The sequence below is a fragment of the Chinchilla lanigera genome, unplaced genomic scaffold (genome assembly GCF_000276665.1).
Source record: "Chinchilla lanigera isolate Chin_1 unplaced genomic scaffold, ChiLan1.0 scaffold00030, whole genome shotgun sequence".
Taxonomy (NCBI): Eukaryota; Metazoa; Chordata; class Mammalia; order Rodentia; family Chinchillidae; genus Chinchilla; species Chinchilla lanigera.
In genome coordinates, this window is record NW_004955431.1 from 6,331,787 (window position 1) to 6,359,007 (window position 27,221).

At 42.0% G+C, this 27,221-nt stretch overlaps 1 long non-coding RNA gene across 6 annotated transcripts in view; it reads left to right on the forward strand.

Moving 5' to 3' along the window:
• The window catches only part of LOC102014931, a 48,749-nt gene extending 22,307 nt beyond the window's left edge, over positions 1 to 26,442 (forward strand). For 3 of the 6 annotated variants that reach the window (XR_001234633.1, XR_001234632.1, XR_261459.2), the window contains one exon: positions 2,211 to 2,516. This is a non-coding gene — a long non-coding RNA (uncharacterized LOC102014931). Of the gene's footprint in view, positions 1 to 581; positions 698 to 2,210; positions 2,517 to 3,244; positions 3,686 to 26,346 lie in introns of those variants that run through there. The other 3 variants (XR_001234635.1, XR_001234631.1, XR_001234634.1) reach the window with 3 other exon arrangements.
• The last annotated feature ends 779 nt before the right edge of the window (positions 26,443 to 27,221 follow it).

Here is a 27,221-nt window from a genome sequence, read left to right on the forward strand (position 1 = left end):
TTCTCAATTTGAGATTGATCTACATTATTATGTCAATCAGCCATTTGCTCGTATTTATTTCTTAGTAGTGTTCCACTGCATGAATGTAGGACAGTTGGGGTGCCCATGCCCCAGTTGAGGAAGATTGAGATTGTTCTCACTTTTTGATGATCATAAACAAAGCTATAAAAAGTGTCTTGTGGATACATAGACACATTTTTATTAGACATTTTGTTTTAAGATACTTATTAAACTCTAGTTTTAGGTGAATGCTCAGAGACTGAAAGACTTAGGGGACCCCTGGGAAGAGCAGAGAGAATATTTCCTCAGTCAGTCATCAGTCATGCCCAGACCTGTCAGTTAAACACGGACTCGTTGCAGCAAGAGGCTGTTATTATTTTCACTGAGGACTTTTGTCGAGCAGAGATTAAAACTAACTCCATCTCCCTGAGCCTCTGGGGAAGAACATAAGTACATGCTGGCAACCATCAATTTAGTTGGCCTAAGGTAAATAGTATTTCCATGGATTCTGGCAATTCCCAGAGGAGATCGCTTGTGTGTGCTGGATGAATTCTTCCAATCATTGGTAACTTTTTTAATAGGTAAGGAAGAATATGGATTTCCTAATAAATTTCTCCAGTCATTCAGCTTGAATAAGCTCCCTTTCCTGGCTAAATTTGGTGAAGAGTTATCCATGTTTTATGCACAGCATTCCAAGGTAATTCTTAATCTCTCATTACAGATTTTAGACTCCTTACCAAGTCAACCAACATTTTCTTGTACCCATCAAAAAGACGAGTTAGGGAGGGGTGATAGCTATACTAATGAGAAAGTTCAGCTACCCTCAGAATCTCGCTGAATCCCTTCCCTGTTCCACCTTATTACCCTTGGGCTTTTAGAGTGTCTAAACCCTCACCACTAAATGGTTCTCATTCACCCAGAGTACATTTATTGTGTGCTTCCCTGGTGTCAAGTCCTTGGATGAAGGTGGGTGCTCACAGAGATGAATGTACCAAAGGAAAACCTGACTTTTATCATGAGGGGCTGAATTAATTTGAATGAACTAGGGCTATGATTATCTTTGAACAATTTTTTAGGAAGAGGTGAGACTGTAGAAGAACGTGTAGCTAAAGGATAGGGCCATGTATTTATAATAATCTGAGACTCTACTATTTTAATGCTATGTCTAGAATATTTCAGTATTATTTGTGCAATCTGGCCTAATGTAAAATGTAATTTCAGTGAGGAAATATGATTGAGTTCGAATGACCAACTTACAGCCTGGAATGAAACCCATGAATAATTTGAAGGGCATTTTGTCAGTGGCTAATTTACCAAATTATTGGCTCTGGGTTCATTGGTACCCATGTTGGAAGGCATCAGATCAACCAAGGGTCAAGTTTCATCAGTATCACTGATGTGTATTGGGACCTTAAGAATACTAATAATAGTAAAAAGAATAGTAACGATAGTGACAAGAACTAACTATAATGAGCATAGTGAGTGTTGGAGGGAGCCCCAGTTCTAACATCTTTCTCCTTCTACCCATCAAAATAGGGGTAAGCAGGAAGACAAACCATGACTAAACTCAAGTTTTTTCCTCTAACCTTCTTATCTAAATGTTGTTTGCAGTTGGCACCATTACCTGAAAATGTGGCTAATTAATAAATTAAAAATACATAAAAATTATTAATACATAATGATTATAACTAATAAAACCAAATTAACAATGTTGTGGAGATCGTACAAGATGATGCAGGAATTTAACCCAGTGTCGGCTTAGCATCTACACAACTACAAACAAATTACATCAGAGTGAGCATAACACTTATTTTCTGAAATATAAAGATCAGCAAGCCAAGAGTTCCACTGGGGTCTTTCAGCTTTCAAGAAAGCAAAGCTCTGTGTCTCCCGTGTTGGCGTGTGAGAATGTGCTAAGCAAGGACCCCTGGAAAGTGGTTAGCAAATGGATCTCCCACCAACTCATAGAACAAAGCCCAAGTAGACCTTATAAAACCAGACTAGGGACTGAGGCATCTACCCTCCTCCTCCATTGCCTTCCCCTGCCTCTAATTTGTTCTCTCTTCCTGCAGGGTCTCTGTCACTCTTCATTCTATGTATCTGTGCATGAGCACATTTCTTTCTGATAACTGACTTTCTTTGCTTCCTCTTAGGTGTGTAAATGAATGAAAGGTTGCCCCCGCTTTACTGAGTGTATGTTGTCATTCCAGGGCCCACCACCATCTGACTGCATTCTCCATGGCTCTTAAATCAATGTCGAGAAGGAGAGGCTCTGGTGATCTAGACCTCAGGAGGAGCTGAGATGCCTAACAACCATCTAATCAGTTCTGGACCCAAGGAAGGAACCTTTGTAGGCATCAGGGAAGGTGGACAGAAACATTCAAGAGGAGAAAGTACATGTACTCTGCTGGTTTAGAATGAGACATGGAGCACAGCAATTCATGAGAAAAAGTTAGGTGGGTGGAGTTTAACTGAAATATAGGCCAATGTATGACAAATAAATTACTTAAGTCACAGCTGTACACCAAACACATTATTTCCTAAGGGTCAGACGTATGTGGGATATTTTGTACAGGTCTAGAACTCATCCACGAAGGCTACCAGGAAAATAAACTATCTGCCAAATATATCTTATGAAGAATAACTGAAGAATGTTAAGCTAAGGGAACAAAGTATTTCAGGATAGTGTTTAAAATTCAAGGTAGGACTAGCTGTCCATGAATTTTAATGGCTCTGTTGTGGGAAGAGCCGGTCAGTCTTTCCCTTCTTCCCTCCCTTTTTCCCTCCCCGCTCCTTTTCTTCTTTCCTTCCTTCCTTCTCTTGTGCAACAAACACATCAGTGGAGGTATCCTATAAGCACTGAGGGGACTCCTGCTCCCTGACAGTTGCACTCTACATTCTTCTGGAGCTCCAAACATGGATGATTTTGTGGGGTTGTGACCCAGTGGAGAGGTAAATATTTAAGTAAATGTCACTGGAAGCAAGAGTTATCAGGATTGTAGTGGGCAGAAGGCTCAGCAGGTATAAGGGGCCGGGAGGCACTCGGAGGAGGATGGGATACAGAGAAAAACCTTGAAGGATGAGTGGAATTTCATTAGGTAGACCAAGGGACAAGTCCCTCAGAGAAGGTAATAATATTTATGAAAAGGCAGGGATAAGAGTTACTATTGCTTATTAACTATAAGCATTGCAAGGACTGAACTGAAACATTACCTCTTTCTCTTCCTTCCTGGCCACCATGAAGAGAGAAGTTTCCTCTACCACATCCTCCAGCCGATGTGCTGCCTCACCACAGGCCCAGAAGCAAAAGGGCCAAGTGACTATGGACTGAAACCTCCAGCACTGAACCAATATAAACATTTCCTCCTTTTAATTTCATTACCTTAGGTATTCTGTTACGTAACAGGAAGCTGCCTAGCACAAATATGTATTGGGAAGAGTGTTAGGAGCTCTGCCACATACAACTGAGGAGTTAAGCCAGAGCCTGCCTGTGAGGGTGGAGGCTCATCTTCTAGTGCTGCCCTAGGGCTTCACCACAGAGCTTTAGAAAATAAAATCTTCATTCAATGTGGATATTGAACCATTAATGGGTGAGATTAAAGGCAGAGTAATCAGTTATTGGCTATTGCATTAATCCAAGAAAAAAGCAATAAAGGCCTTGGAGGGAGAGAGAGAGAGAGGGAGGGATGAGGCGAGGGAGGGATGAGGTGAGGGAGGGAGGGAGGGAAGCGGGAAGAGAAAAGGCAAGAGATCTAAAAGGCTACTTTATAGGAAGTTAGATTCATCTGGACTTGGCAACCCACTGAGTGGAAAAAAGGGCCCAGTTTCTAAGTGGTTGATTAGTGTCTCTATCAGTTAGAATGGAAGACATAAACTAAGGAGCTAGTTTAAAGAAAAACACAAGCTTACTTTCTATTTGCTATGGAAATTACTAGGAATACATTCTGGCTTGATATAAGGAAAATTGGATCAACAGTTAGATCGGTACAGAAAGGAGTTTCCCATCATGAGGAGCATTCAAGCAGACATTTGTGTAACCATCTGTCAGTTTGCAAAAGAGGCAGTTCTTCCATTCGGTTAGGACCCAGAGTAAACAACCTTTGAAATCTCTTCCAACTTTAAAATACTATGATGCTACAACAGAAGAAAAGGCTATTTATTTCATACATAGGTAATGTCTCCTGGCAGGTTTTAAATACCACTATGACATATAGCATGAGATAAAAACAAGTAGAAAAAAGAGTAAGTGCATACTTTTTATGTGTATGTTGATAATTGTGTATTATTTTATATACATTTTTATGTGAGGCTGTTAATATCTGGAACATTAGATAGACTTTTACAAATAAACATTCAGTATTTGATGTAGTTGACAATGTCTGAGTCTCTGACATCGCCAGCTCCATGTACCCGAGTGTAAATATGTGGTTCTCTTTGTGTAAATAGAAAGAAAGGGACCCTGACTTGTAGTTACAGGATAGCTACTTTTCGGTTAGTGCAGTATCTATTCTATTGCTGCAGAGCAGGCATTTATGAATCTTTTGCAAAGCAATGATTCTGAGGAGAGTTAAATATCATTCTAAGCATAACATCAGTATGTAAACAGATTGATGAATTGCTAGATTGCTAGGATTTAAACCATATGAAACTGCAAATAGTGCTCCGAGGAACTGAGGATAATTTTAGCATTTCATGAAAACTGAGGATGAGATAGAGCAACACTATCAGTTGATTAAACTTCCCAGTGCTATTCTGGTTTGGCTCTCAAGGCTGTATGGGACAATTAGCAATCCGAACATTAAAAATATAGCGTCATAGATGCCTTCTCTCCTAGTGCAGCATTAACAGATGCTATGGGTGTTGCTGCTAGAGAAGCCAGTGGGGACAGCCTGGGGAGAGGTTGTTACCTGAGAGACCAGCTTTGGGAAAGGCTCCCCAACTTCTGTATGGATGCGATTAAGATTACAAAGCATTCTGCAGAGGTCCACGCCACAAGCAACGGTTCAGAGTCTCCGTGGGTACAAGGTTAGAATGCAGGCTTTGTGTCATTTAATTCTGCACTCTTTTTATGAAGTGATATTAGCTTCACATGCTTAATCCAGTGATAGTGTAATATGTTCTACAGCTTGCAGTAATAAAGAAAGATTATCTTTTCCTGTCTTATCTAAGTAGATGCTTCTTTTTTAGAAGAAGCACTGGGAACAACTAGAATTAAGTGGAGGGGACCTGAGGGCTCCTGGGAGAAATGTAAGGAATTTTAACGCTAAGTCTATGCAGTCAGAGTGAAGCAGAGAACTAGGCAATGTTCTGCTGAATTTGATCTCCCCAGGGAGCCAATATGGAAAACTGTCTAAACCCTCTCTCAGTTTGGGCTCCTCCATTCTGACCAGGATGACCAAAGAAGAAACAACATTTGGTGAAGCACTCGGAGGGCACCGTGGAGGTTTAGTCGAGGAGCTCTCAGAATGCAAACACCTTGCCTTGCAGGCTGAGGGTGAATCTGAGGGTGACAGCCAGGTCCACACAGCACCTGAGTGCAGAGGGTTGTGCTGGGCTTTGAGCACAAAGGCGTGGTTAGTGCACCGCCCAGCTTCTGGAGATCGGCCCTGTGAACCTGCAGTGTGGCTACATTGGGCCGAGCAGGTGGCTGGTGCTCCCTCTCAACCACAGACACTCAGGACTGCTGGTGGAGCGCCGCCCAGAACGCCAGGAGCAGCCCTTGCCCAGGCTGGAGGGTCTCCGAGTGCACACCTGGACTCGGGTACAGCTGGGCTTGAAGCCAGCGCCCACAGCTGCTCCCACACTGCCCTTCTTTCCCCCAGCAGAACCTCCAGCAGCTCTGAAGACTGCAAAGGGACAGAGCAAGAAGCATGATGTTGCTGCATTTTCTATTCCACTCTGCTCAACAGCAGACTGCTTTGATGGTCTTTAAAAATAAACAAGAGTGCTCTAATTTAAACTGCTATTATAATTTTCCTTTGGGACTGGACTAAGTGCCTCTTATCACTCGATATGGTCATTTATCCTAACTTCAATAGGTGTTTATACCAGAGATGTCTCTTGACACCTCCCTGACTGCCCCTCCAGTATGCTTATAGCCTGGCAAGCATCTTGCTGGGACAGGTGCAAAGGAAACACAATTTTTAGAACTGAGCATATCAAGCAGTGCTAGGAAAATGTATACATAATCTTCTCCAGTAGTACCTGGAGGGGCTTGCTGGGAGGTATATCTGTGCAGAGTTCAACAAAAGAAATAATTTTCAGCACATAGACAGAATTAGCTTTGATTTAATTGGACTGATTACTATTCCATGGGAGAACAGCTGCTGAACAAGAGGGAGGAAGAGGAGGAGGAATATAAAGCAGAAGAGGAGTCGGGGAGGAGGGGGAAAAGATAAAGCAGAGGAGGAGCGGGGAGGAGGGGGAAAAGGGACAAGCTGAATTGGAGGAAGAACACAGCAACAGCAAGGGAATAGATACCATCCTGAGCTTCAAGGAACTAAACCCCACCACACCTCTGAAAGGAAATATCCCAGTCTCATTGGCTACCTAGATATTGCTACTATTTCTTCACTGTACTGCCATAGTTAGAAATAATTCCACTTATGCCAGCTTCCCCCTGGGGGTGCAGCCTTTGGCAGTGTGTTTACGCATGCCCGGCTCCTGCTGTCAGGTCTAGCTAGGTAAAGCCACTTCTCAAGGCCACCTCTCCACCCATGACCGGTGAGGCACTTGGGATCCACTGTCCTGCTCTGAGAGCGTCCCAGCCGAGACCCCTTATCGGTGGGAAAACTTGACCTTCAGCCCACAGAGCATGTCATGGAGCAGGGGGAACAGAACTTTCTAACTTTAAAGTCAGTTTGGCTTTGTTGCCTTTGAAGTGAATGTTTGTACTTTGAAACTGTTTTGAGAACCTCTGTGAGCAGTGACCTGCAAACACAGATACTGAGGAAGTCTGGGACTGGAGTGTCCAAATAACATGGATAAGGACAAGCGAGGTGAATAATAATGACAAATGGCATTCATTGCTTAGGGTTTTCAGCTTTTCAATTGCAGTCCTTCCTTGCCCTGGGCCTTTAGTTTAGGGAAAATAGCACAGGTTTCGAAACTAGTAAAAATAAAAGAAATTCTCTTTCAGTCCTTGCTGTTTATCAACCGTGAGAACTTAAGCGCATTGGTTATGACTGATCTTTGGTTCCAGTGTGTGTAAAAGGGGCAAAGGCTATTACACAGGGTGTGTGGAAGCATTAAGTGTTCTGCAGTTATTTTGTTTTCTTCCATTTTCCAGATAAATAAACTGAGCTACAGAACAGTTAAATAAATTGTCCAAAGTAAAACAGCCAGTAAGGATTATATCTTAGAATTCAGGTCAGAGCAGGTAGTCAAGAAAGGTCCATCAGATTAGATTAGCATCATGCCCCTGTGACCCAGTCTCCCTCAGATATTTGCCTTTAGAACTAAAGGAGGGTGGTTTTCTATAATACCTTCTTAACTAGAGTAGGTTCAGCTTTTGTCTCAAAGAAACTTTGGAGAGGGCTGGGGATTTAGCTCAGCGGCAAAGCGCCTTCCTGGCAAGCGCAAGGTCGTGAGTTCGGTTCCCGGTGCCGGAGAAAAACCAAAAAAAAAAAAAAACTTTGGAGATAGGAGAATGACTCCCTGTTGCATTTGTCTTGCAGTCCTCACACTGTGGAAGTGACAGCAGAATTAACCCAGGATTACAGATAAATTCAGAAAAGCATTCATCATTGAGGCTCTTCATATAGTGTTTTGCAACCTAATCTTTATAAATATCCAATCAACATATATTTGTTGAACATGCACTATTTTCAGAACACTGTACTAAGTATCTTATTCTGGCAGAGGGCCAGTAGGTTCTGGAATAGAAAATAGACATTTCATATAGCACTAAGTGTCCTTCTCCGGAGGAAAATAAACAAGCACAGAGCTATGACAAGAGGTCCAGAGGCAATGTGACGATCTGAGGACTACAAATAAAATCACTTGTTTTGGCAAATGGAGTAGGTTCTAGACACTTGCCATAGTACTAGATGATGTTTATTCATACAAAAGGGCTTTATATCTCCTGGATAAAGCTTTCTATTATAAGGACATTATGTCAAATTCTGCTAAATAAAGTAATTCTGCCTTCCAAATGTACTTGATTTTCACTTTCAAAAGCCTATCTACTGTACATCTTTACACATTTCCCTCAAGACTTCATCTCCGGAACTATAGGGTAAACAACAAGCTGTGATCTTTATGGACTGGGGCTGGGGGTTGTGCCTCCCAAAGTGGCTGGCATACAAACAGTGGATTATAGTTAGTAACGAGTGCCAGCATGTGGAAACCACTGCCAGGAGGACTTCACATACATTGGTACATTTCTTTAAAATGAATCCAGCATAGTTAATTGTCAGTCACTAACCAAATGACCTATGGCCAGTTACTGAAGCACTTTGGCCTCAGTTCCACATCATCTGTAATATGAGAACTGTTACTGAGTTAACCCCCAGGGTTACTGTAAAGATCACTTGAGTTAATATTGGACAGTGTTTGGAACAGCACTGGCACATATGACTGTTCAATAAGCATTGACTAATATTTGTTTTTATTCTCAGAGAAGCTTTCAAGCCATAGGAGGAATCGGGATTTGAAGCCACACTCCTTAGCTCAAGAAACTTTGACTCTAAATGCTATTTATTAAAATGAATAACCAAATAAATAAATAAATAAATAGCCCAGAGTCATAAACAGACAGATAGCAGCAGATTCCTGTTCTCCTATCACTCATCTCACAGTTTTAACACCAGGTAAAGACTGAGCTACCTGTGTTGGTCAGCTTTCATTTACTGTAACAAAATACCAGAAATAACCAACTTATAGAGAACAGAGGTTTATTTTGACTCATAGTTGTGGAGGTTTCAGTCAATGACTTATTGGTTCCATTGCCTTGGGACTTCAGTGAGCCAGCACATCATGGTGGGGAGCATGTGGTGGAGCAAACTGCTCACTTCTTGGCTGAGCTGAAATAAAAGAAGGGTCTCAGTATCCCCTTCCAGGAAACACTCCTAACGGCTAGAAGACCTCCCATTAGATTCTACTTCCTGAAGTTTCTACTACCTTCCAAACCTTTCTTTCTTGCTATTTAGCACTACCCCACATGCACAGATCTGTATCCCTGAAGGGGGAGGCAGGAAGTTGTTGCTGTCCATAAGGTTTCCTGCTTTCTTCTCCCTCAAAGCCTACTTCCTGTCCATGCTGCAGAGGCTGGTAATGCCTATGCCCAAGGTTGGAAGTATACAGCTACTTCGAAGGTGCAACCCCTTTTGTAGATGAGTGTAAAGGGTTGTATTTTTTAGCCCATGCAAAGCAAAATGAACACAACAATAGCAAGGGTGTTAGAAGAGTGTTATCCAATTCATAAAGTATGTTCACATTCATTGTTTCACTTTGTTACTGGAACAAGCCTGTAACTTAGGTAGTCCACATTCTCCTCAAACCCAGGTCCCTAGCTTGCTTCAGGGTTACCTGGCTGTGGATTGAATGTAGCGACCCTGACCAAATATTTTAAGTTTTATGCAATGAAAATTTTGTCCTTGACCTCAGAAAAATTATTTCATGATTTTTTGTACTGTAAATTTTGATTTTCTTGGGAAAGTTTTTGTTTGAACCATCCTGAAGGCAGAGGAATGAGACAGGATGACCTTGTACACATCTAAAGCCATGGAATTTTGTGACTCACTTCCAAGACTTTGTGAAAGAAATAAAATTATTCACTTGGTATGTTTGCTACAGGAAATATCATGGTAGCTGAAAAGAGCAACTTGTTTGGGAACTTCTAGCTCCATGATCTGATAAAAAAAATATGGGAAAAGGAAATGAGGCATCTGGAAGACCATTTTATTCACTTAATTTTTTTGGCCTTATCTTGATGATGTCTTACCTCAAAACTTGTGTTCACATCACCCTGCCACATAAAACAGTGCTCTCTGTATCCCCCTACACTCCAGGTAGGGACTGTTTTTCATTTGGAACCCAATTGCTCCCTCTGTAATTCTGTAGCAAATTGACCTTCAGAGAGTATGGCATAATGACTTCCATGGCAATGGGCAGAAGGTAGAGACAGACCATTATGTGAGCACAACAGCCTAAGCCGAGACAGGAGCTAAAAGTTCTTTTAAAACACAGCTATCCTTAATAATAGCAGGACAGAGGTAGAAAATTACTGGCATTATAAATTGCTCTTTCGATAAAGGTTTTGTTTCTATCTTTTAAAAAGCTGCACCACACTGGGAAAAACTCTCTACATTTTTAATTGTAGATAATTTTGTGTAAGAAAATCCTTCCCATGAAAAGTGGTCTAATGAAATGCACTTAGTTTGACTTTGGCAAAGCTCCAGGTCATTCTAAATGACCATAAAAGCTGATAAACAATATTTGTTATTACCTAGAAATGTGAGAGATAATTTACACCAAAAGCAAAGGAAGAGATTGAAAATTGGAGATTGGGCCCTAAAACCAGGTCCTCCTCTGATACCTCCGTGAAAGCACAGGAATAGGGACTTGTGGTGTACTACCACCAAACAGTAAACCAGGTGAAGAACGAAGAAGACTGCCATACCCCCTCACTTACTGGGAAATGAATTTCAACTATCTAGAAGACAGATAAATATCAGGAAGACATGGACAAACCTCAGTTCTGCCAAAGCAACTACTTGGAGAAGATGCGACCTAAAACTTGTGTGTTTTACTCAAATATTGCCATATCAGAACTTTGGGTATGCTTACCTTCAGCATAATTACCATCAGCACAGCTTTTGAACCTCACAACATATCAGAATCAAATAGTTAGAAAAGACAGTGAACAGACCAGGTGTTCCTTATGTATTTATTTTATTCAAATAACAACCAATGGCATACTTGTGTAAGTGATTCATATCAAAGGTGTTAAGTCAATTTGGAGAAAGGCAATCAGCTGGCATAGTCAGTATTCATGATCAAGATTCTATGATATCAAATCTCACATTTCTTCTAGTACGCTTCCTGTCCTTTCCAAAGATTAGCACAATGAGCAATAAGCCTTTCTAGTCAGGCAATGGCATAAGGCAAAATTGGAATCAGTTACAAAATTTTACTGCACCCTGGGACCATTAAGTATCAAGAAAAATGTTCTTAAAAATTCCAAAGATCTCAGGAGGCTGAAGCAGGAGGACAGCCACAAGTTCAAGGGCAGCCTGGGCTACATAGTAAGTTAAAGGCTAACCTGAACTACAAAAGAGACCCTGTCTCAAAAATTCCCCACAAATGCTCGCAAAAGATGGTGTCTGTGACTTTGGGTGGTCAGGGAAATGTCACTGTGTACAGATCTCTCTGTGAAAGTGGTAAAGTGCATCTTGAGGGTAGAGCTTAGGATCCCAGGGTCATTTTGCTTTTCACTAGGTGTGGGTACTTGCTCAAGGTACGTCAGCTCATTGTTTCATTTTTTTTTCCACCTGAAAAGTTACCATGATAGTGATGTCACCTACCTCACGGAACTGGCTTGCAGGGTTAAGTGAGGCAATTCATACAAATAGTGCAGCTTAGTAGACCTTCTGCGTCAGACATGAACACTGTAGAAGTTTAAGGCTCAGATATGTTAAAGATTGAATTCTGGTTGTTATTTATTTGCTCATTGCTTCATTCGTTCATGTGGCACACAAGTATTTTAGCACATATTATATGCTTAGCAATGGGCAACCACTAAGTAAACAAACATAAATAAGACACAGCCTTTCTCATGTAGGAGCTCAGACATGTCAACAAAAAATCACAGCAACGTGGGAAGTGGTGGAGGAGCAGTTCCCTGGGAACACAATCACATCCTTGGAGATGCTGGGATGGAGTGCTAGAGATGACATATGTGTGGAAAGTGAAGAGAAGCAATGGCATTTGAGTGGAGCACACAGTGGATGGAGGGAGAGGAGGTGGTGTGTTATGTTGGGATCTAGGGTGTATATGTCATGAGTGGGGGTGAGTGGATAGAGGCTCAAGAGGCAGCCAGGGCCAGTACAGGAAGGGCCTGTGCAGCTAAATTGTTAGGTATGTTTTCCGGTTTTCCATCTTCTTTAGCACTAAATATGAACAAAGGTGACATTTTGGTGGGGGACATTTAATTTGTAAGTTCAAATTTATAACAGTAACAAAATCAAATCAATGAGAATTATAAACAGACATTAGCACACAACAGTTTAGCTTCATGAATGGGAAACTCAAGAACCATAATATACATATGTATGTATTTCTAATTATGTACTATTGAGAATATACTGATTCCTTGGGAGAATGAGTTGTAAAAGGTAGCTTTTTTTTTTTTCTCCAAAAGAATTAAGTTTGCAAAATCAGTGTGCTTCTAACTGATGTGGAAGATTAAAAGAGAAGCTGGGGGGCTGGGGATTTAGCTCAGCGGCAAAAGCGCCTGCCTGGCAAGCGCAAGGTCGTGAGTTCGGTTCCTGGTACCGGAGAAAAGCCAAAAAAAACAAAAAAACAAAACAAAAAAAACAATTAAAAGAGAAGCTGGGAGACATTCTTACTTCAAATTAAAATTATTATCTTCAACATCTTCCACTTATTTTTATAGATATAAAAGTCAAACAAGCAGCTTCATAATCTTAAAATAAGTACTAAGATATTTCCTTACATGTTGGGGGGTGACCCTGGTTCCTTCCCACTTGGTACTGCCTGGCTGTTAGCTGTAGTGGAGACACGTATTTAGGTTACACACTTAAGGCTCTCTTGGGTGAAAAGGGCGTCTGAGTCCTTTTGTGCTGCTGTAACAAATACCTGAGGTTAAGTACTTTATAAGCAACAGACAATTATTTCTCATGGCTCTGAGGCTAGGAAGTCTAAGAAGGCAAGGCACCAGCAGGTATAGTGTCTGGTGAAGGCTCCTTCTCTGCTTTCAAAATGGTGCCTTGTCATTGTGTCTTCTGGAGGGATAAATGTTGCGCCTCCATACGGCAGAAGGCAGAAATACAGAAAGGACCTAGCTCGTTCCCTCCACCTCTTTTACAAGGTTATTAATCCCATTTATGAGGGTGAAGTTTTTAATTATCTGCTAAAGGTATCTATTAATACTCTATTAACACTATTATTAATATCTCTATTAATACTATTACAGTGGAATTTAAGTCACCACATCCATCTTGGAGGAACACTAGCACTGACATCATCACAGAAAGTCGTGCCAGTGTGTCCAGAGAGCCAGAAAACACTTAAAGTAGGTTGATAGATTTTCCACAATGGTATCAGATCTTTAAAAATTATTATTGCTATTATTGTTACTATAAGTTAGAGTAAAAAGTCAGTAGGCAGTCGGATACAATGGTACATAGAAGCTTTGACAGTGGACACCATGTTTTATTTATTTCCCTGTGTCTGGTTCCCACCTGGCCTGGTTAGGGCCTGTCACATGGTTACAGTTCATTCTGTCAATGCTGAATGAACTGAAGCTTAGGAGAGAGTGCTGACACAGAGGCGAGGAGTGAGGCGTTTGCAGAGTGTGTGTATGGTGATGAAGGTCTCTGCAGCTACTCAGAAACCCCTGAAGGTAGCGTATGTGGAGTAAGCAGAGAAGCCCACGAGAAGCACCAGCACAAATAAGAAACAGGCAGGAAGACAGCCAGCGAGGAAACTGTGAAAGCAACAGCAGAATTCTACAGTCAGCTTAGAGATTTGATTATGTGACGCCAGTTTGCACTGTGAGGAGTCCTTGCCCACGTCACATTAACTACTTGATCTCACACTAAGATTCAACTTTTCTTTCATTTAGTTTAACAGTGTATAGGATGGTAAGGAATAAGCAACGACCACACATGTAAAAAACCACCTCTTCCAAGAATGGGAGTATGCAAGTGTGAAGTCTGTACAAATGTAGCAAAGTTGTAGATGAAAGACATTAACCAGAATGCTGTTAGTGTCTCTCTAGTCCTCAATTTCACTTGAGTTTTACCTTAAACTCTTATGCTGGTTCTATACAGTTCAGCATGTCCTAATTTCCTTTTCTCTGTCCATACTGTAATGGTGTCTCATCATCTCTTTTGGGAGGACCTTTCCCTGGAAGAGTTGGTTTGACCCTAGAGGAGTCTTGGGTTGGAGACGAATTTGGCATCTGCTGAGGACACTAGGCTTTCTTCCTGGGCTGAATCATATATCCTAATGGAAACTTTCCCCATCTGGGGAGTCATTAATGTGTCATAACTTATAATTTAGAATTTATTGGGTGTTTAGGACTTCCTTTCTCTCTCAGCCCACAGATTCTTATCCTTGCACAGAAATGGAAGCTTCTGAATATAAACCAAGGGGAAATCCTCCTACTACCACCTTCTGCAGCAATAATATGAGAATAGACACAGTCAGAAACTATTTACTCTGAGTGTCTTAATAGGACAATAATTTTTACCCTATTGACTTCTTGTGCCTAGCTGCTGTTTATGATTCTCAAAATCCCAACCCTCTTTTTTCGATTCCTGGCAGACCCTGAGTGACTAGTTATAGTGAGATACTCCTCCCAGCTAGGCAATTTCATTACTCACTGAGGGCCATCTAGCAAGGGCATCTTCCCGAAAGAGGGGAGCAAAGTCATGCCTTTCTGAGGATGGGAGGCAAACTCGGCTATTTTCCAAGCAGAGCTGAGTTGCCAGGTGCCCCCACATTCTAACATCTTGGGTTTCCATGTTGGTTTTACAGGATTATGAAACAGAAGTATAGAGGGACAAGGTCAAATGACCGCACAAGTCACTCAGTTTCATGTCTGAAAGATGTGTGATGAAGCCAGGGTCCAGTGAAGGAACAGTGATGACAGGGATGACAGAGAAAGAGATTTTTGAAGGCTTATTCCTGAAATTTCTTACCATTTTTCTTCCTTGTGTCCCTTTATGTATCCTGTCAATAAATTTAAGTGTGAATGTCTATATTTAATCTCATCTGCAGAAAGAAAGGTAGATACCTATGTTTCTTATCTACTTTCAGGTAAATAAGCAACATACTCGTATAATTCACATTACTCGTGATAAAAACACTGGGCTACCTGTTTCCCAAAAAGACATGTGGCTGGGCACTGTGGTGCACGCCTGTAATCCTAGCACTCGGGAGGCTGAGGCAGGAGGATCGTTGTGAGTTTGAGACCAGCCCGGGCTACAAAGTGAGCTCAACCCAGCCTGCACTGCACAGCGAGACCCTGTCTCAAAAAGACAAAGAAACAAAAACAAAACAAAACAAAAAAACAAAACAAAAAGACATGTGACTTTAAACCATGAACAGTTTGAGATGTTACCAGAGCAAAATTCTTTACCAGCTTTACCTTTCATCCCTGATTCCTGCCCCTTCCTCACCACAGTATGTTTTTAACCCTGTGTTTTACAGGTGTCCCCCATTGCCTGTGCTTCCATCTGCTCCTGTTGAAACAACTGGTGTCCATAGGTCTAGACCGCAGTATTACCCAGCTTGGCTCTCTGTCCCCCGGGCTCTCCTTCCCTCTCATCTCCCTCCAGAATTTCTAAATGGAGGCGGGGTCTCCTGAGCGAGGGCCTGCATAGGAACATGACAACAAAAGGACATCTGTCTGACCACTCTGCTCATCCCTGCCTGTGACCTCGCCTCAATTGGATCAGGCAATTTGTATGGTCAGGATCAAATGCTGCCCAATTTAATTCAATTACTCTTCACCTCCAGAAAAGTGTGGTTATTTTAGTGACAGGACCTGCGTGAGGAGTGCAGGCTCGCAGCCAGTGACCCGCCAACACGTTGCCAAGTAGTGAGGAGCAGTCGCGGTGAGGAGGAGGATGATTAGAGGCGACAGGGCAGAGCTGTGCTGGCTTCCGAGCACTCAGGCGATGAGTGACTCTCTGGCTATGATTGCCCGGGGCACCTTTCCGAGAGCAACCCGCAGATAATGTGGGTAGATCTGCCCCAAGCTCAGAGCGGAGGTGGGCAGAAGCTGTGCTTAGCTGTTACGTGATAGCTATGAATTATTTACCAAATCTTGGGCTATGAGACAACGCAGGAGCAGTGACAGCAGCTAACAGAGGAAAAGTAGCTATTTTCCAAATGGTTTAAAGAGAAACTTCTTGCTTTTGGCTCATAAGCCTGCATGACAAATTTGACAATTAGGACGATAATGTAGACTTTAAATCTCTCTTTAAGTTATCTTCCCCTAACTCCTAGTTACTTCTCCCTATTTAATAATAACCAGAACCAGCATTTATCTGGCATTTCTGTTGGCCAGCAGCTATTCAGTGATGTTTTTTGCTGGAACAGCTCTTCTTAACCTTTCAGGAATCTTGGAAACGAAGGGTCAAGTTACCTCCATCTCATTCATGAGAAAAATGAGCTGGTAAGTGATAGAATAGGATCTGGATCAGGTCTGAGGATCACAAAGCCCTTCTTCGGCCCCATGGCCAAACTTCCCCATGGCTTTATTTTCTCAAATCATCTTCTCCTTGAGAGGCCTGTCTTTGTTTCACTGATTGTTCTTACGCATGAAGAGAGAGGCAGACTTCTGAACTCTCAGGAGCCCTTTGGAAATGGGAAACCTTTGTACACAGAGCCATATGATTATTTCTTAACTAACATAGGGGTTGAACACATGGAACCCTGGGTTCGAATCCTAGCTCTTTCACATCCGGGCCATGTGACTATGGTGAATTACCTAATTTTCAAGTATAAATGAGGAAAATGTTCCCTCGAGAGATTCTGCGGAGGGATAATAGAGTCAAAACATGTTAGCACTTAAAATGGTCCCTGGGAGAAACTGTCAGTTGTTAGTATCACTTCCCTTTTGGAAGTTTTGGTGTGCTGAGGGACTGGATTGAAGACGCTAAAGTCTGAGGTGCTCAAGCCCTTGTATAAAACAGTGTGGTATCTGCGCATAACCTATCTACATGCCCCCTGTATTTCAGAGCATCTCTTGATGACTGAATACCTATGAGAATGTAAATGCTGTGTAAGAAGTGGTACTGTGTCAGGAATAATGACAAGAAAAGGTCTGCATATATTTAGAGGAGATGTGATTTTTTTCCCCGAAATATTTTCAAGCTGTAGTTGGTTGAATGCTGGATAAGGAACCCATGGAGACTGAGGGTTGACTGCAAGGCTGAAGTAGGAGGGGAAGGTGATTTTCCTGGTGTCCATACACCCGAGACACTTGCAGAAGCAGGCTGGCACATATTTGGGGTGTACACAAGTCAGATGGCGGGAGCTGGGCACCATGTCACGAACAGTCTGGCTGACCAGTCCAGCCTCTGTGGGCTAGGGGATGGTTTAGGAGACCTGGCAATTCATAAGTAAATTCTTTTCGTGGCCAGGTGAGGCTTTCTTTAACTTTAGGCTCTGTCTCTCCTTACTCAGGAACATAGACACAAGCCATGGTCATGTCCAGCTCTTGGGTGCACCCATGAACGTGTGTAAGGAATGAGGCAGTGGTCATCCCCTTCTCTCCAATCACCCCCCAAGTCACCTCCCATACCAGTCACATTTCCTTGGGGCTACTTACTCTTCCTCTGATGCTCTGTGAGATGAGCCTGCCCCTCATGGCACGGGGCTGAGGGTTCATCAAGATGCACCCTTCACAAACATCTCTGGGTCTTCCACATGCCTTCTTTAGATGTAACACTGTCTAGCAGCATTGCAGAGAGTTTTGAAAATGCTAGAAACCCACTGGAATATCCCCAAAGCCAGTCACACTTGCCTGGGCTCTCACTGTGACACTGACAAAGGCCAGGCAGAAGTGTCTCCAGCCTGATGGAAGAGCGCTTTGGGTCATTGTTAATGATGCTTTTCACAGCTGAGTGTTTTTTAGGCAACCCCAGAACCAAAGCTCACGTCCGTATCAGTGCACACCAGATGTTACGAGCACTGGAATCTGGCTCCATAGTGACTTTGACATGAGGGTCCCCAGAGTTAAGCAATCAAGTCTCTAAATTCCTGTTCTCCCAGAATCCACCACAGCTACCCATCACTCTTGGGTATGGAATGAGATTCACCACGGTGGCACCTGCTGTGACCATGTACACTGTCCTAGCCTCATATTCTTTGCTTTCAAATCCCCTGTGGAGAGTGCAGACCATTCTAACAGAAGTTAGGTTTTCTTTGGTTAGTTTTAACTGAGTTCTATGGAGCTATGATTCTGAGAGTGATATTTTGATGAAGTGGGAACTAGTTTGCCATCCCAACTAGAAATGGCATTTTATACGGGAGGTAGCACCAACATATGTAATGAAATTGAGAAGAAAAGTAGTGATCTGGCTCCTTTTCCTTGTTTTACAGTTTTGGGGTAAGTCTTTTCACCTCTCAGCTTCATTGTTATGTCCTGATCATTGTGGGAATTGAAATAGAAAAAGATTCCTACAGCCCACCCTGCTTCCTGAAAATGAATTGGGTTGGTCATTAATGCCCTGAGTCCTTCACTGGCCATCATTGTAATTTAAGTCATAACTGCTGGATCATCCCTGCATGCAATGAATAACTCCTGGTGTTAGACAAGGAAGAGAAATGGAGAAGAGCGAAGTGAGGCTGACAAGCCATGCCATGCCTAGTTCCTGGGTCCGCCTAAGGAACTTGGGAGACGGTGGTGGCCCCAGCCAGGTAACTATTTCAGCATCCCAGAGAGAGATGTTTTCTTGATTTCCACACCAGCTGAGCATCTGAATAATTATATTTTAAGCAGCACAGAGCATAAAACAGATTCACTTTATACCCAGGGAGCCAACTACACCCAGGCTTGCCCAAACTGGCCTTTCTCACTGCAGGGTGTGGGAGAACAGAGGGCCCCGTGGGTTCCCGAGGGCCTGCTGAGCCAGAGCTGTTGCTCAGCTGTGGGAGATGCGCCAGGTCTTAGGTCTGCTAATGAGCCGTGTGGTGTCTGGCAAAGCTGTTGCCTGCGAGTGAGTGTGACTAATCATGAATCTTTTCAATAACGCGGACAATTCATTCTCATTTCTCTTTTAGCCCGCTCTCTTTGCTGGGGCCGGCTGAAACAGAAGCAAATTAGTCTCACTCTGGAAAAGGCAGAGCATGATAAAGGACCCCCTAAAAGGTTTCCAGAGCTCTGTGCCTGTGTGTTTAGCAGTCAGTATAATTATCCGACTTGGGTGAATTGACAGGGTATTTTTAGTTGTTGTTGCTGTTTCCTACAGGCCATAGTGAACCATAGGGCTATTGAACACACTTATATTTGACACCAGCAGAGGCAGTGTCATTATTATTCTCTGTATGCTCCAGCCCAAACTGACAAGGACCTTCCTACTTTCTGTTCATCAGATAGTGTTCCCATCCCACGTGAAAATGCAGCACACCTTAAATGCCCTGGACCTCCGAATAAATTAGGGGTGGGAACCTAAGTGGGAAAGAAGTCTTCCTCAGGCAGCATCTCTCCCTGCTACTCACTTTGCTATTTGCTAAGTTCTAACACCACAGCCAACTGTGTGCTGTCTCTCGGGGCAGGTGAGCACCTATGTAGGGAGCACATATGTCTTAAGGAAATTAGTCAGGCCATCCCTTGGTTAGTGGACTGGAAGACTTTTAGGCCAGTTTTGCTAATGTTGGACCAAAACTTTTAAAAAGGAATAATAATTATCTAATGATCATGTGGTGCCCTCACCATGGTTTAGACCTCTTAAGGATGATTCAAATAGAATTTGTTAATAAAAGAGTCAAAGCATTTAAATTGTGAGAAGCATAATCAAATAAAATAAAAGAAAATGTGTACTGACATTGGAACTCACTGAAAGAAGTTCCAACATTTCTTCTCTAAAATCAGCATGTTACCTAGCTCAACCTGCTTTGGTCTCTTTAATAGTTAAGCCCACTTCTTTAACTCTTGAACTTGGGGATTACTATTACTAATTTTAAGGAGATCCAAAACAGTAATTATGGGTATCAAAGCTGTATTTTTCTAAACTAAAAATAGAGCCATGCATGTGTCAGAAAATTTGCATGTATGATAAGAAAAGGTGCCTAAGAGTAGAGTTTTCTTTGAAAATCCGGATCATAGGATGTCCTTGCATTTTTGGAGTAACTTGTCTCTAGAAGGTAATATGTATTATGACTTCTGGTGCCCTCATGTCAGATCTGACCTTTACCCGTGTTTCGTATGATTCGGTGGTTGTCACACTAGGAAATTTCATAGGCACATCCACGCTTTTGGATTCCTTTTAAAAACCTTCAACTCTGGCAATGCTGACTGCATAGACCAGCATGACACCACTATTGAAATTTAATGGCCGCTGTGTTTTCACAGGACACTTTGCCACGCTCCTCAACAATCCCCAGTGCTTCACATTTAACCTTCCTCCTTCACTTCCACTGTCTACCTGGACCCTCTATGCACCTGCATTTGTACTGCTTCATTCAATCATGCCCATGCCCCCAGCCACTCATCATCAGAGAAGGGATGTAACTTCTGGACTCTTGTCCTGTCAGGTCCTTTTCCAGGGGGCTGGTCCTCAGTACAACTTTCACCACCTAATTTTAGTGGGCAATGCCATCTTCTTTTAATAATTGTTATCCAGTTAGCTAATATATTTGAGGGCTAATAATACAAAACTGCATTAAGTTTATGTTCATTTCAAGTTGCCCTCACATTACACTATGAAGTTGCTATCATTTCAACCCCATTTTTCAGAAGAGGAAATTGAAGCACAGAGAGGTTAAGTGCTGCTCCTAAAATTGCACAGCAGTTAAGGGTTGGAGGCAGGAGCCACACAGAAGCAATGTAAGCACAATGTTGTTCTAGCTGTGAAATAATAGCCACAAGAACAAAGACCTCTCGCTGTCTGTGCCAAATTCTTCTAAAAATCCATAGCTGTGCAGATTCAGCTTGACATGGCTACAGTCATCTTGAGTCACAAGCACCATGACTGCTCTAAAGTAAAACTGGCTGTTTTTCCGGCAGTTTCCCAGCAATCTGTAATAGCCAAACCCACTAGAGTTGTATGGATGTGTCTAGCTCTTTGCTAGTAGCTTAAGATAAACCAGGTAGTTTCCAGCTAATATGAAGTCTTTTCTGTCCTAACCTGCCTATATGCCCTTACTTCTGGCCTGGACTTTAGGGATCCAGGTGCTCTTCCTGGTGCCCAGACCGTGCTTCTGTCAGCAAGCTCTGATAAACTGCACTCTATGGACTCTCAGCTTTGTCTGCTTCTCTTTCATGGATCTCACCACCTCTTGGGGATGGTCCTCATACACCAACCCAGGTTCAGTCCCAAAGGTGCAGTTTCCAGGTGGCAGTCTAGACCACCAAGGTGAAGTGGGTCGGTAAGGGAAATGGACTCAGCCTGTTCCGAATCCTGAACTCATCAGGAACACATACAAAAAGCAGTTAGACGAGGGGATGTCTTTGAAGCAAGTTGCCTATTAAAGAAGTGGAACTAGAATATCACCGTGACCTAAATTCCATGGATATTACACAAAGGAGTCTGCTGCTGTTCACAGGGTGGTTGATTTTCTTAGGAAGAAGGGAAATGCTAAGTATTTAGTGGCACAAACTCAGGGAGCATCAAGGTGGGGATCGTGGGAGAAATAGAGACAGAAAGAGACAGAGAAAGTTGCAGGTGAGACCTCTTGAGGTTGTGGGTCAATTATCACTTTTTTATGCACACTGCAAGATTTAGTTTCCTCTGTATTTGGGGCCCTTTATGTAGTAAGCTCCTGGCTCTGTCCTTTCCAGAAAGAGTCCAGAAGCCATTTTTGAAAAATTGCCTTTCTTCTGACCTCAGCACAGCATTGGCAGATAGAGTGTGACGCAGGTAGTTCTGGGGTATTGAAGTGAAGATAGAAAAAAGGGTCCTTTATCCCCCACGTTCTCCCACTTCTTTTACTCCTGAAGGCAGCTGTTAGCAGTTACCTCTCTAGGAAGAAAACCAGGAATCAATTTTGTTGGATTGAGGAATCAAAGGCAACATTACTGGGAAAATATTAGGGAGAAAATGTGAAGAGTGAAGCAGCAGAGAAGTTAAGAAAAGAGCCTTCTTGTGAATGACTGTCAGTGGAGGAAACTGCAACCCTGCACGTATGGAGTAAGAGACTGCCCCACACCCTCGGGCCTGCTGTGAGCTCACTGCACGGACGATGAAATCCCACATTTCACTGGCACAGCCCAAAGTTTGTTTGTGTTTTGTTTTTTTGCTGAATTGGAGTTTAAACTAGAATCGTTACACCGAACTACCTCCCCAGTCCTAATTTATTTTTTATTTTGAGAGAGAGTCTGGCTAAGTTGCTAAGTTCCCTGGCCGGGGCTCAAATTTATAGTATTTCTGCTTCAGCCACCCAAAGTGCTGGGATTACATGCATGTACCACCACAGCTGGCTCAAAGTTTAGTTTTTCCTGAAAGACTAGTCTAAGGTGAATCCTTGGCAAACTGGCTACACAGTGTTTCAAGGACCCGGCTTTGTGATGCTATGTCCTGCCTCAGCTCCCTCACTTCTAGTCAGAGGATGAGAATGAGGGCCTTTGAGGATCACAAAATGTTTCCCTGGGCCAGGTCTGCGTGGTTCCCATCACTGCCACCCACTTTCCTATACCCAGGACTGGATCGCTGCAAACCCACTCAGATGCAAGGAAAAACCATTTCTCAGTCACAAGCTACAGTGCAGGAGAAAAGTCAGACTCTGGTTGGTATTTGACATCTTCACTGTGCTTGCATGCATATTATGATACAGTGAACCCTGTTCAGAATTTTGTTTCAGAGCCTCCACTTTCCAAGTAAATCATTTCAAATGATCATTAGCATGATACGTGACTTACAGTAGGACTGATCCCTGTGTCAAACGACTGAAAAGGAAATTTGTAATTTCATTATGTGTGAGATAAATTATATTTCTTACAAATACCATTCTTTGTGTGCTGTCATTATTTTGAGACACTTTCTATTAGATCCCACATCCCTGGAAATATTACTGTATGAACTACTAGCAGGATTAACATTTGTATGGCAAATCAGATTTTACCAGTATATGGTTTTTGATTGATGCACGTTATAGAAACATTACAAAGGTAGTTATGCACATGCTGATGTTTTTAAGAAACTTGGTGTTTAAAAAGAATTTGCATTTAATGAATCCTCAGATGATTTCTTTTATATCTTAAGACGTCATCTCAATAACTTGTACAGTTGTCATTATTAAGTGGGAGATGAGCTTGTCAGGGATAGAAGAGAGGACAATCTTTTGTCTGGCACCAATTTTGCTAGTTCCTGGTTACTAAGGGGCCTTGCATTAGTTAAGGTTCTCTATAGGAACAGGATCAATATAAAATATAAGTATAATTATACAAAGGGATTTATTAGGTAGGCTTAAGGATCGAAGAGGAAAGGTCAATGGTCACCTGAGGAAGCAGAGATACAAGAATCCAAAACTACCACCTGTATACTGGACCAAAGGATTGAGTAGCAGACAAAGGCTGAAGTCCTGAGAGCTCTCTGTAGAGGAACTGGTGCCAGTCAGTGCTGGAAGGCTGAAGAGTCTATGCTGGAAGGCAGAAGAACCTGAAGGCTGACATCTCAAGGCCATGGCCAAGAACCAGAGCTCCTCCATAAAGGGAACACTTCTTCCTCATTTCCCTTTTGACCTCACCCAGGCTGCAAGCCTATTGGTTGGTGTCAGCTGCATCCAGGTTGGGTCCTCTCCACTCAGTTTGCTGGCCAACATGTCAATTATTCAGAGACATACTCAGAACTTTATTAATCAACCAGATGGTCTTTACATATCAAGTTGACATATCACAATTAACAATTATAGGCCGTCTCTATGAAGACAGTAGGAGAAAGGCACTGAAATTCTTCACAGTTCTAAAGGGGAAGTGATTGCCTTGCCTCACCCTTTCTGCCCACTGAAATTCCATTTGAGCAGAAGACAAAGAAAAGTGATGATTTAGTAAAAGAAATTAGATTGAAGCATCTCTCAATATATCTGTAAATCTGTAATGTGTCTGAATTTGTGCCTTATATATATTCTATTATTCCTGCAAAGTAACTTTATCTTCAACACATACTTCTTTACATCAATGGTTGTTTCTTCTATTACTTTTTTGAATTAATCTCTATCCCCAAAGTATATGTTTGTACACACCACACACATGTACACACACACACACACACACACACACACACACATTATTACATGAAAAAGGAGTCCCCTGATTTGGAGTTGCTTTTGATATATTTTCACTGAAGGATATAGGTGCAAAAACTAAAATAGAAAGTAATGTATAGAATTTAAGCATGAAGTAAATTACTGATATGACAGCACCAATGTTTTAGGTAGCAAACGAGTAAAGAAGAGAGGGTAAAAAAGTACACTATAAATTGAATTATCTTACTGAAAAGGCTATTCTCAGAGTTTCCCACAATTCTTGAAATTATACCTTACTTGCTCATGTAGTTATAGGACCATAACTGGCCAAGAGAAAATATGGGAAGCATAATTTTGCCTGGGTGTTTTATGCTTGGGAAAAACTGGAACATTTTAGTTAGAAACAGGGGAGAAGAGTCTTCAGGTAAGCAACTCACAGTCTGTAGCAAAACAACATTATGCTTTGAGCTCACATGGGGAATGGAGTTCTAAACCAAAAGAAAAATTACAAAGTAGAAAAAAAAAGGCTAAACTCTGTTTTCCCCAGGTTGAGCTGAATTACAGAAAATTTAACTCCTAATGCTCTGACGTGGTGATGATGGCCAGTTAGAAGACATTCCATCACCAAGCAGAGAGGAGAAGATACTGTCCAGGGAAGATGGACCCTCAGGACAGTCTCTTGCTTACTGCAACACGGTAGGAGCTTTACCGTGTGGCACACAGGTGGAAGCAGGGCAGTAGAAATAAAAAGTCTACAACAGCAACTGTGGCTGAAATTACCCCAGCCTTCACAGGCAACACGAGGCATTCCTTCTAGCACCACACAGACGTACAGAGGGTAGGGAGCACCCACTCCAGGGGCTGCAGAAGAAGGTTTTCTGCATAGCTGGGGAAAGAGATGGAGCAGAATTTAGTTAAACCCAATCACAAGTCTGTTTGAACTTAGGTGACTCTTCGAATAATGCACGGTGTGTTTTAAAAACACAGGCAGTACTTTGTATTTGTGGGCTCCACAACTACAGATTCAATTAATTGCAAATGGAAAATATTTGGGGAGAAACTGATCTGTATTGAACATGAACAGACTGTTTTTCCTTGTCTCTAATCCCTAAACAATGCAAGTTTTTACATAGCATTTACATTGTGGTAGGCACTATAAACCAGCTAGAGGTGATGTAAAAGATATAGGAGAAAGTGCATAATTTAAATACAAATACTATTTTGTATCAGAGACTTGAGCTTCTGTGGATTTTGGAATCTATGAGGTTCCTGAAACCAATCTCCTGCTGATACCAAGGGATAACTATATCTAAATTTATTAGTTTGATGCCCTACTGCAGTTCAACACAAGAAAGACTTGGTATCTTTCTCCCGTCCTACATCTTTCTTCTTATTCTTAACTGCTTTTGACCAAAGAGTGAGTGAACTTGTTGCCTACACAGAATTAGGTCAGACTCGAGCTGAATATCAAACTGAAAGAGGGAGGTTAGGTGCTAATGTTGATTAAGTGAGAAATGAAAAGAAAGTCTCACTCTGAATGCAAATATGGGCATTTAGAAGGGAAATGTCTAATATTAGACTGCTTTAGTACAAAAAGGTACATTTATTATCAGGAATCAGGGAGTTTCTGTCTATGTCAATATTTTATTGTAAAGAAGTCATTCCCTCATATTGACAGGATTTTAAAATACTCATGCTTTAACTATTAGGATAAAAATTGCTATTTTTTAAATGGAAAGCCTTTAAAAACTGTACATGTTTTTACTCTTCAGATATATAACCCCCATATATTATAATTTCAGGGAGCATTTCTTAAGAGTTTTTAAACTGCCCGCATCTCTGTCATACAGGGGGAAGCTGGTGACAGTCTTGCTTCCACACAGGAATGACAATCTCATTAAGGATGCTAAGTTTATATTGTAAATTTATTATCACTACTCTCACACCAACTGCTTATGTTAAAAATAATTACTAATTGGTTTCAGCAAAAGCATTATGAAAAGGTGGCTAATTTTAAGTTTTCCTCCTCCTTATTTTAGAAAAAAAATGAAGTGAGTCAGAGAAAGCAATCTGCTACCTGGAGGAATTTGGAATTTTTAAATCATCTTTGATCAGTTTCCAAGGTCTCCTGAAAATGATGGCTCTGATGACACTTACTTGGAACCTGACTCTTGCCTCTCAAAATTTAATGATGAAATAAAATGCATTCAGCTGACTTTACCTTTGTTTCTAATTCATTTGTAGGCTGTCTCACAAATTGTGGTCTGGACACTCATTTCACTCTCTGTAACAACAGGATCTTTTTGTGTCTTCCTCCTGGCATCACCATTCTTCACCTGAGTTGGGTATGTGGCCCCTTTACCCCTGCACTTGCTCAGATGCCTTACACCTAACTGTGCAGCCTCCCCTCTCAGCCTGAGTGCCACAAGGCTGAATCCTTCCACCCATCTCTCCTGCATACCTTAACCTTCCTTTCCTATACTGTCTTCTGTCACTTTCCAGCAAAGCACAAACCTGAATTAATCAGCCGTCCATTTCCTCTGCTCTTCATCAGAACTGTCATATACTGTGAGAGGAAGTCACTTTTTTTTTTTTTTTTTTGGTTTTTCTCTGGTACCGGGAATCGAACTCATGACCTTGTGCTTGCCAGGCAGGCACTGTGCCTCTGAGCTAAATCCCCAGCCCCAGGAAGTCACATGTTTTGTGAACTGCTTCTATTACAATCACAGCTTCCAGGGTCAGTTCCTTCTTCCTGTACACTTTCCAGAAATCCTATCCATTCGCACAGAGACTTTACTTCTCCTGATTGGGGGTGGTGGTGCTGACCTTGACTGGTCACTGTTCCAGTTGTAGGCTTTGCCCCTCAGTGTTGCGTTGACCCTATTTTTGTCAGGTTCACCAGCACTTTCTCTTTGCTGAGCCCATATTAAATGCCAGCAACGAAGCCTCTGGGCATGCCCAACTGAGGCTGAGATCCTGGCTCTGCCACACATTGGCTGTGTAATTCTGGCATCTTTCTTTACAACCAGAGTCTCCATTCTTCATCTATGCAGCATATACAAAAGGGGAAGAATTAAAATAAGTAACCAGTACAGGTACAATTTTAAAATTCCAATCTA